We start from the raw sequence: 19,117 nt of genomic DNA on the forward strand, positions 1-19,117 counted from the left end.
GAGCCAACCTAAGACAAAGGTAGATCCCAAGTCTTCCACCATTCAGAACAGTTCACTCCAATTCATTTTAAATATTAGGTCTCTGTAGACTTAATATTAAGCCTCTTTAAACTCAACAACCAATGGAATGGTTCTGACTTATGCTTATCTAACCTTCCAGGGACAGTCTTTTCATTCCTTGTGGGACCCTTTGGAGTGTGATAGTTCTTTTTTCTCTTAAGTAGAAATCAGCCTGCCTGGTACCCATTACTTATTCTTAGTTCTCCACATGGAGCTTTTCAGACTGACCTATTCATTCTTCCATGATGGCTGTCCACATTCTGGAGGAACTGATGAGAACTTCACCAGCCAGAGAGCTGAACCAGACATCATTTTAGGTGTTTCCTAGTCCCGAGGTTTTCTCACTCCAAGCAGGTTTTTCTGGTAGGCTGATCCAATCTCCACCTGCCATGCGGACTTGGATGCCCCATACCATGGGAACATGGTTAGCCTCACACACGTCCTTTTGATTCCTCTTTTGTTCTCTGTTATAATCATATAGGGGTGAAGATTTAAAGCTACTAGTTTCATGTTTTATTATTTGACACCATATACCTTCTTTCTTGTGAACCAACTTACTTTTGTGCAGTCTCATCTTCCCTGCTGTGCTCTGGAAGTAGGAAAATTTTCAGTGTTATTTTTAATCATGTAGCACTCAGGGAGATAATGATATTGATTACAATGTGAACCTAACATAGGTAATTCTCTTGGAGAAGAATCCATGGAAGAAAAGTGTCTTGCTTCCAAAGCTCCACTAGGTGGCGTTTTCTTAAAGCAGTATTGCTACTGTGCTTATTAGGGATAATTGCTCCTGCTATTATTCTTAAAGGGACAGTAGTAAGCTCCTTAACATTTAAATGTCCACCTTTTCATGGTAGAGTGAAGATTCTAAAACAAAAGCTTAACATATTTTTAAGATAAAATACCCAGATCCATCCCTGACAAGTATAGCATAGCCTAAAAAAAGAATGGAGACTCGAGATAAAATTTCTAACCTGGATTGCAACACTAATTTATGTGACTCTGTGAAAGTTTCTTTCCCTCTCTAGGCCAATTTCTTCTTTGAAATGAGAGAGCAGATCAAACTAGACAATCATCTAAGATTTTTTTACTTCTCCTACTTATAATTTGATTTCTTTACTTAATGTGTTTAAATCACACTTCTAAAAATAACCTCATCACCAAACTTGTAATGAAGACAAAATTTGACCATTGGTTTGATTTTAGGTGATTCTAATTTTTATTGTTGAAGAAGAAGAGCTATAGGGATTTTTTTTTCTCATATTGCATTTCAGAGCATTTTATTTCAAGCCAAATGATTTTAGCAGCTGACAACCTCTTTCTACCCTTTCAAACTGTTGTGGAATGAGCGTCTTTGAAACTTAGAGAAACTCATCTGGGAGAGCAAGAGAGGTCTTCACAGATAATTATCAGTATTAGACAGGTGAAGTGTACTCAACTCTTGCTCAGTTCTGCTGAAGAAACCTCTTTAAAGTTTCTATTTTCCAGATTGCTTTTACGTGAACTATAAAAGATGACACTGAACAGAGGCTTATAATACTTTACAAGGTCATAGAATCCCCCCATCTTTCTATCTCTAAGGCTTAATAAAACAAGAGGGATAGTGCCTTAGAGCCCAAGCTCCTCTGGACTCATGGATTTGGGCTCAGGGGAAGGAGTTTTAACTCTTTGAGAGCATCTTTGCTCTCCAGTGGACACCAAATAACACTGCATTGATTCCGTGGTTTGAAATCTCCTTGCCCCAGATTCACAGAACTAAGGGCTATCAAAGTCAGAAAGGAGTTTGCTGGTTGCCTGGCTATATGCTTTTCAAAGGGTGTTCCAAGGGAAAAAAAAAAAAAAAAGCCACCATGTGAAAAGGAAATGGTCCTTTCTACAAAGAAGTTCAGAAAGATTGCAAAAAATACTCCCCTCAAATGTTAACAGTGCATATGAGCATTTTAACCCTCTGAGGATTCTTACAGTAAAATATCCTGTTTGTATTACCCATTGTTTGGCAAACCCATGAAATGCTTTGGAGATATAGATCTAATGTAACCATTTTATTTTATAAATAATGAAGAAACAGAGTTTTGTTAAGAATAAAGTCAAGGAAAAAGCTCTAACTTGAAAAGATACATGTACCTCAATGTTCACTGCAGCACTACTTGCAAAGCCAGGACATGGAAGCAACCTACATATCTATTTTTGTTGTTGTTGTTGTTGTTGTTGTTATTGTTGTTGTTGTTGTTGCTATTTCTTGGGCCGCTCCCATGGCATATGGAGGTTCCCAGGCTAGGGGTTGAATTGGAGCTGTAGCCACCAGCCTACGCCAGAGCCACAGCAACGCGGGATCCAAGCCGCGTCTGCAACCTACACCACAGCTCACGGCCACGCCGGATCGTTAACCCACTGAGCAAGGGCAGGGACCGAACCCGCAACCTCATGGTTCCTAGTCGGATTGGTTAACCACTGCGCCACGACGGGAACTCCAACCTACATATCTATTGACAGAGGAATGGATAAAGAAGATGTGGTACCTATATACAATGGAATATGACTCAACCACAAAAAAAAAAGAGAATGAAAGCAGCCATTTGCAGCAACATGAATGGACCTAGAGATTATCACACTAAGTGAAGTAAGTCAAAAAGTGAAAGACAAACATCGTATGATATCGCTTATATGTGGAATCTAAAAAAAAAAGATTAAAAATGAAATCATTTACAAAAGAGAAACAAGGTCACAGACATAGAAAATAAATTGATGGCTATCAAAGGGGAAAGAGAGGGGAGGGATAAATTGGAATTTGGGATTAATAGATACAGACTACTGTATATAAAATAGATAAACAACAAGGACAGGGAACTATATTCAATATCTTGTAATAATCTACAATGGAAAGTAATCTGAAAGTGTATAGATATATACATATATAACCGAATCACCTTGCTGGACATCTTAAACATTGTAAATCAACTATACTTCAATTAAAAAGAAGAATAAAGTCAAGAATTTAGCCACAATAAAAATGTAGGGGAAGCATAGGACTCATAACCCTGGAACTCCTGGACTTCAGCCCTATTCTTTTTCCCCATACATTCTAATTACAGATCCAAATCCACAATGTCTTCTACAATTTTTCAAAATGCAATATGAATTACACACATTCTAAAATAAAAATGGCCATTGGCAGCAACATGGATGGAACTAGAGACTCTCATACTAAGCGAAGTAAGTCAGAAAGAGGAAGACAAATACCATATGTTATCACTTATATCTGGAATCTAATATATGGCACAAATGAAACTTTCTACAGAAAAGAAACTCATGGACTTGGAGAACAAATTTGTGGTTACCAGTGGGGAGGAGGAGGGAGCGGGATGGACTGGGAGTCTGGGGTTAATAGATGCAAACTGTTGCATTTGGAGAGGAAAAGCAATGAGATCCAGCTGTACAGTCATTTGTGATGGAACATGATGGAGATTAATGTGAGAAAAAATAATATATGGATGAGTGGGTCATTTGTTGTATGGCAGAAATTGACAGAAACTGTAAACAAACATTAATGGAAAAAAATTAAATCACAAAAAATGATGGATAAAACATCTAGAAAAAAAAAGGAAAAGAGAAAAATGTACCTAGACAATGTTGCTTAATGTTATTTTATTAGTTAGCAAAATAAGACTCAGAGAGGTTAAATGACCTTCTCAAGGTCAAATACCTAAATATAAGGAGAACTAGAGATAAGGGGAATTTGCTTAATGTCTCTCTATGAATGGTACCCATACTTGTCCACTTTAACCCATTCCTTTGAATTAAGAATGAAGATTACGTCCAGGTCATTCCGTATGTGTGTCATCATCAGCCAGCAACAAATTCAGTTAAATAGGGTTGTTCCTTTGCCTTAGCATAAAGTGGCAATAGGACAGATAAGTTTTGATGGCACTGTTTTGACAAGGAAGAGGCAATAAAAATAAGGATCGGAATGAAAAATGTCAAATACATAACTTTGAACATGAATTCATCTCCTTTAAAGTTTGGCTTAGCCTGTTTAGTAAGAAACTGTTATTAAAATTAAAAAAAAATCTGATAACAGATCTGGTAGCAGTGATAAAGACCCCAAATATTAAAGATGATAATAATCACAGAAATATGGGTAACATTTACTAAATGTTTATGCAGTGCCATGCACTATGCTAAGGACTCATGTACATTTAACCTTCACAGTAACTCGACAAGGACTTTCAAGCTGAAGCTCAGAGAGATTAAGAGATTGGCAAAAGGCTGCACATTAGCAAGTGGTAGAAACAGGATTTAAACCTATGAGTTTCTAGAGCTAGTGTCCTTAAACATTTTATAATATTAAAATGCCATATTGAAAATCAAATACAAAAAGATGATGCAGAAATGTATTTCTCCTTTGAATGCCCTCTGGCCCAACAGGAAGCACGAGGCTCTCTCTTTCACTCACCCACGTCAGTGAGTTCATTGCTGGCCATTTCCTGGCTTCTATCACTGTGCTGCCTTATATCTGAAACACCTCTTAAAGGATGAACATAAACATTTCTAGCTTCCTATGTAATGGAATTACATGATTTGGAAAAATAACTGGGCCGAAGGCAATTTTTCATGCTTTGGGAAGAGTTTGCCAAAGAAAAATAATGACATTGACAACATGACCTTACGTGCAAAAAATTAGTCTAAAGTAAGTAGGAAACTTACTAAAATGTGCTCAATATCTAAGATGCTAGTCCATCTAAATGTATTCTGTAACAACCTCTGTTTGCTTTCTCTTATGACCAAGGTGATAGTAGGAGCTTCCTTGCCTTGTGGAGAACACACAGCTTTCACTTAAAGGGCTGGTTCCATGGCTCTGGGAAGGGTGAAGTGTCACCAAAATTTCTAGGGGCTCTTGGGAGCTTTCTTCCTCCTGATGACTTCTGTCTCTAGGTCTGCAGCCATAGCGGTGTTAGCCCATTTTCTTGTTGCAGGGAAATAAAGCTACTCCCATTTCGTGAGCGAGATCACCTTACTGAACATTTGAAGGGTTGGCGGGGAGAGCTTGCATTGTGTCCTGCAAAGTTTTCTGCCACCTCTGCCCTCTTCCTCTCCTCTCCTCTCTTCTCAATTTCTCTTTCCCTCTTAGGAACAAATTCCCCTTCCTGCCACTATCAGGTAGCTCTGCCCTTCTCTGATGCCTCCCTGTAAGCTGACATGCATGCCCCACAGCCACTCAACGACCTGAAGAGAACCTCTTGTGCAATTCTTTCAAGCTAAGTGGTTTGCTCCTTAAGAGAAATTCTGTAGCATACCATGAAGAATAAATTCTTCTCTCCTTGTTATAATCTTATGTGCTTGAAAATAGCAAAATTGTCTTTTCTTTTAAATTCTATGCTTCTGACTTCTTTCCAAAGCAGTCAACCTATCCTCTTGATTATTTAATGCCAATACTTTACCAAGAAAATGGTTATTTATGGCTCTAAGTCATCTTTTATCTCATGTCACCTCTCTTGTATGAGGAAAGTGGGGAGGATGTTGCTGAATTTTCTTGAAAGATGAAAAAAACTGAGGCCCAGGAAGTGGAAGTGACCAGCCAAATTCAACCAGTCACCTACATGGCACCAACACCCATGATCTTACTTGAAGTACTCTGTAAGCTCTAAAACAAATCCCCCCAACACCATTTAGAGCACCATGCTTTCAGCAGTATGCACACACAGTGCCAAGCTCTGCAGTGCAGTTCCAGGCTGGAGGCCACCACAAAGAGATGGAAAAAAAAAAAGACAAAGGGAACAAAGAGACAAAGGAAATATCCATCATTACTGGTCTTCCAAGGGCTTTAGTCAAATTGTCTGGGAGCATCTTTTCTCCACCCTGCAAAAGGAATAAGTTTTTAAACTTAATTGGATCATTTTTAAGTTCAAATAGTTTCCTTGGGTCAAAATCCAATCTCCAAAACATGTTCCTGAGTGATCTGCCCTGACTCTTTTTCATCCTCACCTGAGTTAGCTGTTCTTTCCTTTGATCTGTTCCAGACATCTGGCCTCTTTGCAGTTCTACAAATAAGCTATGCTACCTTCTGTCCCAGACTCCCTCCACATGCTCAAAATTTTCCTCCCCCCATCCCACCTGCCACATTTCCACCTGGTCAACTTTTCCTGGCTCTATGGTTTCCATCTATTTTTCTTCTCCTTTGTAAAGTTCTTCCCACTAGTCTGTGTTGAACAGCCTTTCTCATCTTTTGTCCCATATGTTTGTTATGGTCTCTTGTTCCACAAAATTCTATTAATCTCTGAGAGAAGAGTGTTCAGTATAACTCTTGATAAATAATGTCAAATGGCACAGTGGGTTAAGAATCTGACTTCCCAGGCTTGTGTTGCTATGGATGCACAGGGTCTATCCCCAGCCTGGTGCTGAGGTTTAAAGGATCTGGTGTTGCTGCAGCTGATGTTTAGGTTGCAGTTTCTGCTCAGATTAAATCACTGGCTCAGGAATTTCCAAATGCTGTGGGTGTGGCCCAAATAAATAAAGTTGAGTGAGGGAATGAATGAATGAGCAATGAGCAAGATAGCATGGAAAAGTGTTCCTTTTTGCCTGTGCTCAGTTCATTTATTGGCTTATCCAACAAATGCCTCGTACATCTCCTGCTTCATGCATGTATTGAGGGAACCCAGAGTTTGAGGTGTCATAGGCCCTGACATCTGACACTTAAAATTGAGTGGGAAGCTGTCTGGGAGGCATGTTTGGAGCACCAGAACTGAGCGCAGACTTTGTCTTTGCCAAACCTTCTTATCTACAGCCGTCCAGAATCTCCTTAAGGCTGCCCAGCAGGTTCTGCACCCAATACACCATTGATGACCCTTTAAGCTGCCAGGTCAGCTGTATTAAAGTGAGCATGGCTCTTCCATCCGGCTGGAGTCCCAGTGATTTCTAGGCTCTGCTTTGCAATTTCCAAAAGACCTACAAGGACTCTTGGGATTAGTAGCTGAATTTAATCTGTTTGTTTATCATGAATTGAGAAGGCCACTCTGCCTATTTCCTCCTAAAAGGGAAAACATTTTTAAATTAAAAGTTAGAGTGTTTATCCCAACTCCCCTGAACCTTCAGGGCCCACACAAGACTAGCTTCTCTCTGAAAACTCCCTGAACTAACCCTGTCTTATTGTTAATTTTCTGTATATATTCTCTCTCATTTTGTCATGGAATCACGTAAATTCACATATTGTCATGTAAATAATGTTGCATTATTATTTAGCTATTTTAGGTGTTTGGGTGGAGTTGTGTGTATTCTGTCTCCCTGAGGAGTTCCCTGAAGACAAGAATATGTACTTCTTTTATAAACCCCATAGGGTTTGGCATGATCCCAGGAGTTCCTTAACAGGTCAAGGATGTAGGTCCAGTAATAACAGGCCACAGACTGGGTTCTCCAGAAGCAGACAGAGAGATGAAGTTCAGTTTACAGGGTGTTTGTGAGGGATCAATGCATGTGGAAGGATGGCAGAAGGACTGGGCAGGTGGAAGAGTCCATCTGAGCTGCAGACTCTACAAAGCCTCAGCCAACCCCACAGAGCTGTTTCTGAAGTACCAACATGATGAGGCCTTTACATCCCCCAGCTCCTGCCTTTCAGCCACTGAGAGCTCCCTCAGAAGGGCCTGCCCTTGGGTGCCTTCCTAAAACTGAAGCAGGGCACAGAGGGGCTGTCAGCTGAGGTTTCCTGCTGACAACTGGGGGCAACAAGTCCCTCCATGAAAGGGAATCTGTGTGGTACATCTCTACCATAAAGTAGGCGACTCCACTCATTAAAAGCCATATGAGATTACAGTTTGATAAATATCTGTGAAATGGAATCTCAGCAGACAGACCTCTGGCTGAGGTGAAAGGCTACTCCATGAATCCAGACTTTACTTAATAAGGGAAAAAGAACAATGGTTTCTTGGTCTGGAAATGATATAGGACAAATCATGCATCCTTCTAAATTTAAAAGCTTCCTAGATACATAAGAAAACTTAGATTTCCCAAATTCCTCCAGGACCTTGCTTTTCACAGACAGTTCCAATCTGGTGGATACAGAAACGGTCCCCACCCAACCACATATTCAGTTCAAAATATTTCCCCAACAGTGCCCGAAATCACTACCATTTTAATGTGCATGACCATATAACATCGCCTGACTCATATAAAAGCCTACAAAATAGCGATAATAGCTCCTTTTAGAAAGCTTGATACGTGCTAGGCATTTTACACATTTACTTCTTAACATTTGTAGAGTCATAAGCCTGATCCTGTGTTAAGCCCTTTTTAGGGATCATCTCATTTAAACATAACAACAACAACATTCTAATGTGAGTGCTCTTATTCCTATTTTAGAAATAGGGAGAAAAAAGCTCACCAAGGGGAAACAACTTGCCTAAGATCACATGGTAGTAAACTGCAGAACCAGAATTTAAGCAGTCTGACCCAAGGGAGATTTTAAAATTTTCTTTGCAGCAAGAACACCACTTTCCCATTAAAGATACTTGCCTATTTTCTGAACTTTGCTTCCACAAGTCTCTTAGGGTTTCAGAGACTCAGGGGCTAGACCCCAAGTATTTGGAGGGTGGAAAACTATTCTGCATAAAAACGGACCTCTGTGGAGGTGGGGTCAAAAGCATCCTTGCTCCCGTCATACCTATGGCAGCTTAGTTGAAGAGAGCAAAAAAAAAAAAAAAAAATGAGTAATAAAAGTTGAAAAAAAAAATGAAGTTCCTTTTGTGGCTTAGCAGTAATGAACCCGACTGGAATCTATAGGATGCCGGTTTGATCCCTGGACTTGCTCAGTGGGTTAAGGATCCAGTGTTGCCATGAGCTGTGATGTAGGTTGCAGAAGTGGCTCAGATCTCATATTGCTGTGGCTGTGGTATAGGCTGGCAGCTTCACCTCCGATTCGACCCCTAACCCAAGAATTTACATACTCTGTAGTGCCGCCCTAAAAAAAAAAAAAAAACTTGAAAAAAACTATGTGTGTTGGAGTTCACTTGTGGCACAGTGAGTTAAGGATCTTGTGTTGTCACGGCAATGGCTCAGGTTGCTGCTGTGGTGTGGATTCAATCCCTAGGCTGGGAAGTTCCTCATGTGGTGGGTGCAACCAAAAAAAAAAAAAATCAGATATGTAATACAAATTTCCTTCTCAATCTTACAAAAGCTTCAGTAAAATCAGCTTTGCTCATGAAGACACTTATGTGAGAGAGGCCTTTAGAGGAGCTTGAGGAGGTGCTGAAATATGCATCTGAGTGGGTGCTGGGTGATCACAGAGAGGGCCCCTTGAAACAAAGGATCCCCAAGATCAGAGGACAACTGATAACTGGGTTTCTCTTTCATTTAAAACAAACTATCAGGGAATGGAGATTTGAAATTCGCATAGGCACTCTGTGCTATATGGCATGACTGGCCAAGGGGGACCTGCTATACAGCACGGAGAACTCTACCCAATATTCTGTGATAATCTATATGGGAAAAGAATCTGAAAAAGAATGGATGTGTATATATGCGTAACTGAATAATTTTGTTGTACAGCAGAAATTATCACAACATTGTAAATCAACTATACTTTGATAAAACTTTAAAATATGAAAAAATAAATTAAAACAATCATCAGGCAAGGTTGATATTTCCATCTTATGACTGAAGAAATAGTGACTGTGAGACATAAAAATGCCAAAAGTCGCATCCCATGGAGAATAATGACAAACCAGGGTGTTGTGACAAACCCAGTCCCCTAGCCTGAGCTTTTCTGTCTATGACCTTAAACTGTCATCAGAAGAGGTCAGGGGAAATATTAAAACTAACAAACGAAAAGCTGTTACTATTCTGATTGCTCTCTTAGGTCCTTAATTTCAATCTCTTTGACCTGCACCTGGAAGCCAAATGAAAAGTGAAAGCCACAAATAAGACTCCTCATGAGTGACTGTGTGTGTAATAAGAGGGGGCTCTGATCCCCGTCCTTCCTCATGAGTGACAGTCATTGCTGCATAATGAGGTTACAGCTCTGGAGGAGAGGCAGGAAGCCAGGGAGTTTCTGGCCTCAGAGAGCTGGGGAGGCTATACATCCCAGCCCCTCAAAATCAGGGATGCGCTTCCTGCCCACAACACCTTGCAGAGCAATCATGATAATTACATTCAGGGAGATCTGCCATGTAGCTTCAGGATACAGGTACTCAGCCCTCCAAGGAACAGCAATGTTGGTATAAAAAGGAGCCCAAACATGAAAACTTGCTATCACTGTCACATCAAAATCCCAGCCAGCACAGTCTCCTCTGGCTGTTTCATTTGCAGTGAAATAGGCATGCCTGCCAGGAGGGATGGCAGAACCAGATGTCCTCATGTGACCTGCAGTTGGTTGGGGGGAAGAAGGAGACTGACTCAGACGAAGGTTTTAGCTTTGAACATTTTTTTTTGTCTTTTTCCTATTTCTTTGGGCCGCTCCCTTGGCATATGGAGGTTCCCAGGGTAGGGGTCGAATCAGAGCTGTAGCCACTGGCCTACGCCAGAGCCACAGCAACGCGGGATCCGAGCCGAGTCTGCATCCTACACCACAGCTCACGGCAACGCCAGATTGTCAACCCACTGAGCAAGGGCAGGGATCGAACCCGCAACCTCATGGTTCCTAGTCGGATTCGTTAACCACTGCGCCGCGACGGGAACTCCAGCTTTGAACATTTTTTATGAACGAGGCTGTTCTTGGTGCAGGTGCCAGAGAGGAGAATAAGAGCAATGAGACCCTTGCCCTCAGGGCACTTTCAGTCTTACGGGCAAGATGGTTAAGAAGGCCTGACGTACAAGACAGAGGAGAGAGGGAAGTTCCCAAACTCAGGAGACAAGACTCTTGGTTACCTCAACTGAACTGCCAAAGGGCTTTGAGGATGAGAAATTAGCAAAAACCTAAACATGAGAACCATTTTCTTCTAGGCCTAGAATTCAGGAGGTAGGATGAGGTGCAGGTACTGTGCTGGAGCCAGGAGGAGCCAGACGTCCTGCCTTGCTCACCTCCCTGGGTATGACGACCATGACAACCAACATCGGTCTGTCAAGCGGCTTCTGGGACTTCTTCCACCCACTTTTCATGGGGACTTCCTTCCAAACTCCTGCCATTTTTTTTTTTTTTTTTGGTGTCTGCCACCCCTCTGAAAACTCTTGCCAGCAGTCATCATCCTGAACCACGCAATGCCTTTGTCCTAGTGCCCATGGGTGAACATGGGAAGCACTTGGTACTTTTGTCCACACTGATGCTGGTGGGCTGAGCAGGAGTCTGACCTAACCCTCTAAGAGGCATGTAGGGCCCCCCTGTGGAACACAGGGTGACAGTGTCCCTGAAGGATCCTGTCTTGGCTGCACCAAGCTCATGGAGATCACAAGGGAGGAGTCTCAATTAAGGGAAATGGGGACATTCTGTTCCTTCCAACCAATTGGTTGACCCTTTGCCTTTTTTTTTTGGCCACACCCGAGACATGTGGAATTTCCTAAGCCAAGGATTGAAATTGAGCCACAGCAGTTACAATGTGGGGTCCTTAACATGATGATCCACCAGGGAACTCCTCCTTTGTCTTCTTCATTCCTCTTCTTCATTTCTCACTGTCCCCATGTTTTTCCTCACCCTGCCTCACTTTCCCTGGGCACTGTGTGGCTGCATGTCCCCACATTGATGGCTGGGTGACTCTGTTTTTATATTCTGAATTTTGAATCCAGTTCCTGTCCCATGACTGGAGGCAGACATGAGCTGTCCTTGGATGTGTGAAGAGATGTCATGTCCAAGCCAATAACAGCACGTCCTACTGCTTTTCTTGGTTTCACCAGGAAATTCCTCTGAACACTTTCCCACCTCCTCTCTGGTATTCTCCCATGTAGGGGGGAAAGAACATGGAAAGGAATCTTATTTATGCCACCACACTGTCCCCAGTTCACCTAGGTCCACTGTGTCCAACAGTCAATAGCCCAAGTCACCCCAGCTGGACAGTCATGTCCCACCTGCTGAGCTATTTACACCTGCTCTAGCCTTGAGAAAGGAAGTGAGGTTACATAAATGATCAGTAGTTTCATTTGTGGCAGAGAGGGAAACAAGTCACACAATAGCCACCTCAACACACACACACACACACACACACACACACACACACACACACACACCTGAAATTCCAGTTGCTAGAGCAAGTGCAAGGGGTGGCGGTGGGTGGGGAGAAGTCACAGACTATTCTCCATCTCACTAAGGCCAAGTGCAGGGATGGGGACAAGGCCTGTCTCCCCAGTTCCATGAAGAAGGGAAAGGCATCTGGGTGAAGGTGGCAGTTCTTCCCCGAGAGACTGAGGAATACAGATTTCTCTCTGTTCCTCCCACCTCAGGGCCCGACCTCCCCAGACTGCAGTCTCACACTGGTGATATGCCAGGCTACTTGTCTCCTACGCTTCATGGGGGATTTCTGGCCAGACCAGGCCCATGTAGCCCCATCAGCCCCACAGCCGTATAGACTGGAGAAGAGTGAGGGTGTAGGGAGAAGAGCTGCTTGAGCCAGTACCTGGGCTTGGGACTCGCGTGCATTTCTCACTTTTATAAACGCCTATTGATTTTATAATAACTGTTTATTTTGCAATTTGTAAATGATGAAATTAAGAAAAATCTATTTTAAAGACAGACTCTGTGAGTAGATGGAAGTGAAGGAATGCTGGATGGTAATGGAAATGTACCAGCAGTTTCCCTCCAAGAAGAGTCTCTTCTGGAGGCCAAAGTAGGTGCTCCTCCGTTATCTAAGCATAAGCTACTGGGATACCCCAAATCTCAACCCTAAATGCAGCAAACATAGAGGACATCACCCTACTATTTGAACAAGTATATTTTTAAAGAACATTTTTTTTTTTTTGGCTGCCCTCGCAGCATGTGGAAGTTCCTGAGCCAGGGACTGAACCTGCACCACACTAGAAACTCAAGCTACTGCAATGAAAATGCTGGATCCTTGACCCACTGTGCCACAAGAAACCTCCCTAAAGAACATTTTTCTGAGGATAGGAAAAACAGATTATCCTCTCCAGAGAAGGTTCCACATGGATGGAGGGAGACTTTAGGGCTCAGTGTGGGAGGTACACCCCATAATATAGAACAGATGGCAGCAGCGACAGCAGCCTGTGGGCCCTGGCACCCTTGCCACCTGCTGGTGGGTCCTTATGGGAGACAGAGACATGCCAGGAGGGATGGAAAAAGGATGCCTTGGACACAGCTGCTGGGAGGCTGACACTGACCTAGCTGGTTTCAAGGCAACTTGTTCTCTTTTCCCCTTTCTCCTTGGACAAATCCATCTTAGCAAACAATGTTCTGTTCCCTTTTTAGTGTTTGCATGTTCGAGAATCCTGTCCCTTATGGGACAAGAACTGGGGCATTGAGGTTTCTGTTGACCCCTTATCCTGGGAAAGCTTGTTATCTCTCTGATGGAAATCCCTCTGCCTGATCACTGAGTTCCCTAAAGGGAAATGTCCACATCTTTCCCCAAAAAGCCCAGTTTATTATTCAAAACTGGTAATATAATAAAAGTAGAAGAAAGCCTGGGTAACTTTTACAAATTAAAGGATACTCCATACATGGTAGCTAAATATAATACGTGATCCTAGATGTGATTCTGTACTGGAGGAACAGCAACACAGTACGAGACATTACTGAGTAAATGGACAAGAAATGCAGTCATTAATTTCTATACTAATATTCAGTTTACTGAAGCTGAGAACTGTATTGTCAGTGGAGAAAAGAATATCCTTTTTAGGAAATGCACACTCCAGTATTTAGGGATAGAGGGGCAATAATGGATACAACTTACTTTCCAACATTCAGAAAAAAGAGTAGTCGTGTGTAGGTACTGAGAGAAGGCTATTGGAACACAATGATAAAGTGGGGTGAATCTAGGTCAAGAGTATGCTTTTACTACTCAGACCACTTCTCTGTAAGCTAGAAATTACTTTCAAGTGAAAAGTTTTATAAAATGACTCATGATCCTGCTCCCTAAATTTTACCCCCTCTTTGAGATTCTCTAACTTTTACTTTCTGCAGCTGCCACCAACACACAAGGCCCCCAGGGATGTGGCAATCCAACTGTAAGCCCTTTGTGTTGCTGTCTCAGGCAAATGCCTAGGGGCACACTTATCACAGCTGAGAGTCGAACATTTCATACAGGAGTTTAAAAAATACTGGGAAAGAGCAAAAAACAGATGGAATAAAAAAAAAACTACACACATACAAAAATACAAAATTAATACAGAACTACAGAGGAGGCTGACACACCCAAGATCCAACTTCACTCTGACATGCACTTGGGGCCAGACATTGCATCTCACAGTTCTTGAGTTTTCTGATCTATAATGTGGAGATAAATACATTTGTTTGAGTGGTTAAAAGCTAATTATGCCATATGAGAAAGATTCATGAAAATAAATGTATCAAGAGAAAACTGGCACTATCAGGAAAATGGAACTTAAAGTTTCTGTAGTTGAAGCAGAATGAGACCAATACAGGGCTGGAGAGAAAAACAAGGAATGAGAAAATAGTTCAGAAATCAATTTTGACTCCCAAAGAAATTTTGTGTTTGAAACAAAAGGCCTTTAAAATTGTTGGGAGAATGTAACAGTCAATACAGTCTGTTGAGAAAAACAAGGTGTAAAGGAGAAAAGGATTTTCAGAATGTTAGAAAAGAGGAAGCTGAGATGCCCAGAAACATCTAGGCATTGCTTTCACCTTTCTATCTCATATGCTAATATGGAAAGCTGGCAAAGAGCTCCTACAGGAAAAAACAGAGGAGAACTAGATACCAGACAACTAGGTATAGTTTTTATTCTTGTTTGAGTTCATACAAACAACCCATTTTTTTGCTTAGGGGATACACCTCCTCTCGTGCACACACTTTCAGTCTATAAGAATCAGGCTGGGCTGTTGCAGCTGAAATCATACATGGAAGCAAATCAGCTGGAGCAGGGGTAAATGAGTGTTTTCTCTAAAGGGCCAGATAGTAAATATTTTAGATGGTGCAGACCAAGAGGCAAGATTGAGGATATCACGTAGGAAGCACACAGAATTCTAAGACAGCCCTGAAGATTCCTGCCTCTTGATTTATACCAGTGACATACTGCACTCTTCTTGAATACAAGTAGGGTCATAAATATGTTGATGAGATTTCACCATTTTGTTTAGGTTTGATTATATGACAAAGGTACAGGGATAGTCATTCATGTGATTGTTATGTTATTAAGACTTTGTCATGGCAGAGAGGTTCTCTTGTTGGCTTTAAAGAAGTCAGTTGCCAAGTTGTGGTTGAAACCTGAGCACAGCCTCCAGGAACTGAGAGAGACCTCTAACTAGAGAGTTAACAGGAAAACAAAGATCTCAGTCCTACCACCTAGGAACTAAATTCTGCCAATGACCTGAATGAGTTTGGAATAGGACCTGAACTCTAGATAATAATATAGCCTGGCTGACAAACAAATTTCAGCCTTGTGAGACTCTGAACAGAGAATTCTGACCTGCAGAATTTTGAGTAAGGAGTTCTTATCATGGCTCAGCAGTAACAAAAGGACACCAGTTCAATCCCTGGTCTCACTTAGTGGGTTAAGGATCCAATGCTGCCGTGAGCTGTGTCACGGATACAGCTCATATCTGGCATTGCTGTGGTCATGGTATAGACTGGCATGTGCAGCTCTGACTCAACTCCTAGCCTCGGAACTTACATATGCTGTGGGTGTGGCCCTAAAAAGGTAAAAAATTTTTTTTTGAGATAATAAATGGGTGATTTTTAGGCTTCTAATTTTGTGGTCATCTGCTATGCAGAAATAGAAAACTAATATGCATACTTTGACAAGAAAGGAAACATCTTAGCAGGTTCCACATCAGGTTTCACTGAATTAATGATTTCAAATCATTTAAAATATTCTCCCCTATAAATATTCCATGAAGATTACTTTATAGAGGTTAATTCTATACTCAATTCAAATTCATCACTGCCTCTTGAAATAAACAACAATGGGTAAGGACTGGTTAACTCTGTCAACTCAAGAATATGGAGGGCAACTCAAAATCATTTCCCTGGTTTTAATTGACTATTGATGCTGTTCCCAATGTCCTCCATATTTTGAGCCACTGCTTTCTCTAAAAGGCTAAGAGTTTCAACAAATTAAAATTTTCTGAATGCATTTATTTGGAGGCTACATTTAGACATGATTTAATTAACTCACCATTGAGAAATGGCTTCACTTTCTTGACTAACAAATGGGCCAATTTGATACTTACTTTAATTGTAGTTGGGTTCATTTGTCTCTTTTTGCTGTGAAGAAATTTTGCTGTGATGAGATAGCCCCTTTAAATTATCTAATTTTTCTAGCTATTGTTTTCCTGTGAGTTGTGGATATTGTAATGAGTTCTTCTGGTGATGTTGAAATGCATTGTATTCTCTTAGCATAGCTAGAATGTAACTGCATAATAAACACAGTGCTTAGCTCTCTCATTTCATAATAAATAATTAACTCCCCACTTTGCATTAAAAATGCAACATTCAAGGTCCTCTTTATATCTTTTGATGCTGTCATAAGTGGAATTTAAAAATCACTTCTGGATTATTCAGTGTTTGTATGTAGAAATACCATTGATATTACATGTTGATCTTCTATTTGGGGGCCAGGGATTGAACCCATGCCATAGCAATGACCCAAGCCACAGCAGTGACAATGCCCAATCCTTAACCTGCTAGGCCGCCAGGGAACTCCTACATTGATCTTCCATCCTATGATTTTGCTGAATTCATTTATTAGTTGTAGCAGTGTGTGTGTGTGCGTGTGTGTGTGTGTGTGTGTGTGTGTGTTCCTTAGATTTTCCATATATAGGATCTATGAATGTCTAGACTTCTCTTCTCTCTTTCCAATCTTCACACTCTTTTGGCCTGATTTATTGCATGATTCCATTAAGTAAAACTTTTAATATTGAATAGAAATAGCGAGAATAGACATCTTTGCCATGAACGTGATGTCAGGGAGAAAGAATTCAGACTTTCATTATTACATTTAATGTTAACTACAGTTTTCTGTAGATGCCCTTTATCAGGTCGGGGACATTCCATTCTATTCTTAGTTTGTCGATACTTGTTTTTGTTTATTTGCTTTTTAATCTTAATGGGATTTGAATGTTTTAAATATTTTTTTCTGTATATGTCAAAATGATCTTGTGGTATTTATACTTTTTACTAACATGGTATATTAAATTAATTGATTTTTAGATGCTAATTTAAACTTGCATTCCTGGAATCCATCCCATTTGGTCATAATGTACAGTCCTTTTTATATGCTGTTGATTGGGCTTGCTGATATTTGTTGGGGAATTTTCATACCTTATGCATAATGAATATTTGTTTCTGTTTGTCAGTGATGTCTTCATCTGTTCCTAGTGTCATGTCTTATAGAGCAAATTGCTGTGGTCCTGCTTCTTTGTTTTCTGATATTGTGGAGGGTTGCTATTCTTTCTTCTATAAATGTTTAAAGGAATCTACCAGTGAAGTCATCTGGCCTTGGGCTTTACTTGTAACTATTAATTCATTCTTCTTGCTCATTTTAGGTCTATTTGATTTTCAATTTACTCGAGTCAATTTTGGTAATTTGTATCTTTATATAAAAACTTCCTTTTCATCTTGGTTGCACAATTTGTTGACATAAACTTATTCACATATTTTTGAAAATTCTTTTCACTTTTGTGAATTTGGTAATGTTTTCCACCCATTTTTATTTTGGTAATTTCTGACTTCCTTTGTATTCTTTCTCGGTCTAAAGAAAAATTTGTCATTTGGTTATATATTCATTTTCTTTTTTTTCTGATCCCTATTTCATTGATTTCTGCTCTAACATTTATTATTAGCTTCTGTTTTTTTGCTTTGGCTTTGGGGTTTATAGTTTATGCTTCTTTTACTAGTTTGTAAAAATCGAAGCTTAGGTTATTGATTTGAGATTTTTCTTCTTTTCCAATGTAGGCATTTAAAGCTATAATTTCCCCTCTAAATACTGGTCTATTGACATCACAATTTTTTTTTTTATGTTACGCTTTAATTCAGTTCAAAATATTTTCTAATTTTCTTTATGATTTCTTCTTTGCCCCGTAGGTTATTTAAAAGTGTCTTGTTACATTTCCTAATACTTATGGATTTCCCATGTCTTCTTTTGTTGTTGATTTATAATTTAATTCCATTGTAAGGACATACTTTGCATGATGTCCATACTTTTTAATATATTAATTAAATATATTAATATATTAATCACTTTATGGTCTAACATCTGTTCTACACTAGAAAATATTCCCTCTTATGCACTTGAAAATAATTAATTTTTTCTGGTGAGTGGATTGCTGCCTAGATGTCAATCAGTTCATATTGGTTGATAGTTGATAGTTCTGTTTAGGTCTCATATATTGTTGCTAATTTTCTAATTTTTATATCAATTTTTGATAGAAGTGTTGTTAAGTCTGCAGTTATCATTATTCAATTGTCTATTTCTCTTTTTAGATCTGTTAGTTTTAGTTCCATGTATTTTGGGACTTGTAACATGCAAATATGTTTATAGTTGTTAATTACTACTTTTTTTTTTTACATTTGGGGGCCATTTCATTTTATTTTTTTTCTAATTTATTAAAAAAAATTATTATAGTTGATTTACAATGTTCCTTTAATTTCTGGTGTACAACAAAGCAAACTAGTCATATATATACACACACATATATGGACAGATTTTATTATTATCAAACACTCCTCTTGGTCTCTACTAATATTTGTCATTGTAAATTACATTTTGTCTAATATTAGTTTAGCTCCTTCAGCTCTCTTATTGCTACTATTTTCCATGGCAAGATTTTCCTCATTCCTTTGCTTTAAACTTAAGTCTTTGAATGTAAAGTGTTTGTATCTAAGCGTCTTTGTATTTAAAGTTCTTGCAGGTAGTATATTGTTGGGTCTTTTTTGTGCGTGTTTATTTTATTCAGTCTAATAGCCTCTGCTTTTTGTTTGGAGTGTTTAATATATTTATATTTAATGTTTATTATGAT

Source organism: Phacochoerus africanus, chromosome 1, assembly GCF_016906955.1.
Source record: "Phacochoerus africanus isolate WHEZ1 chromosome 1, ROS_Pafr_v1, whole genome shotgun sequence".
In the NCBI taxonomy this organism is placed as follows: Eukaryota; Metazoa; Chordata; class Mammalia; order Artiodactyla; family Suidae; genus Phacochoerus; species Phacochoerus africanus.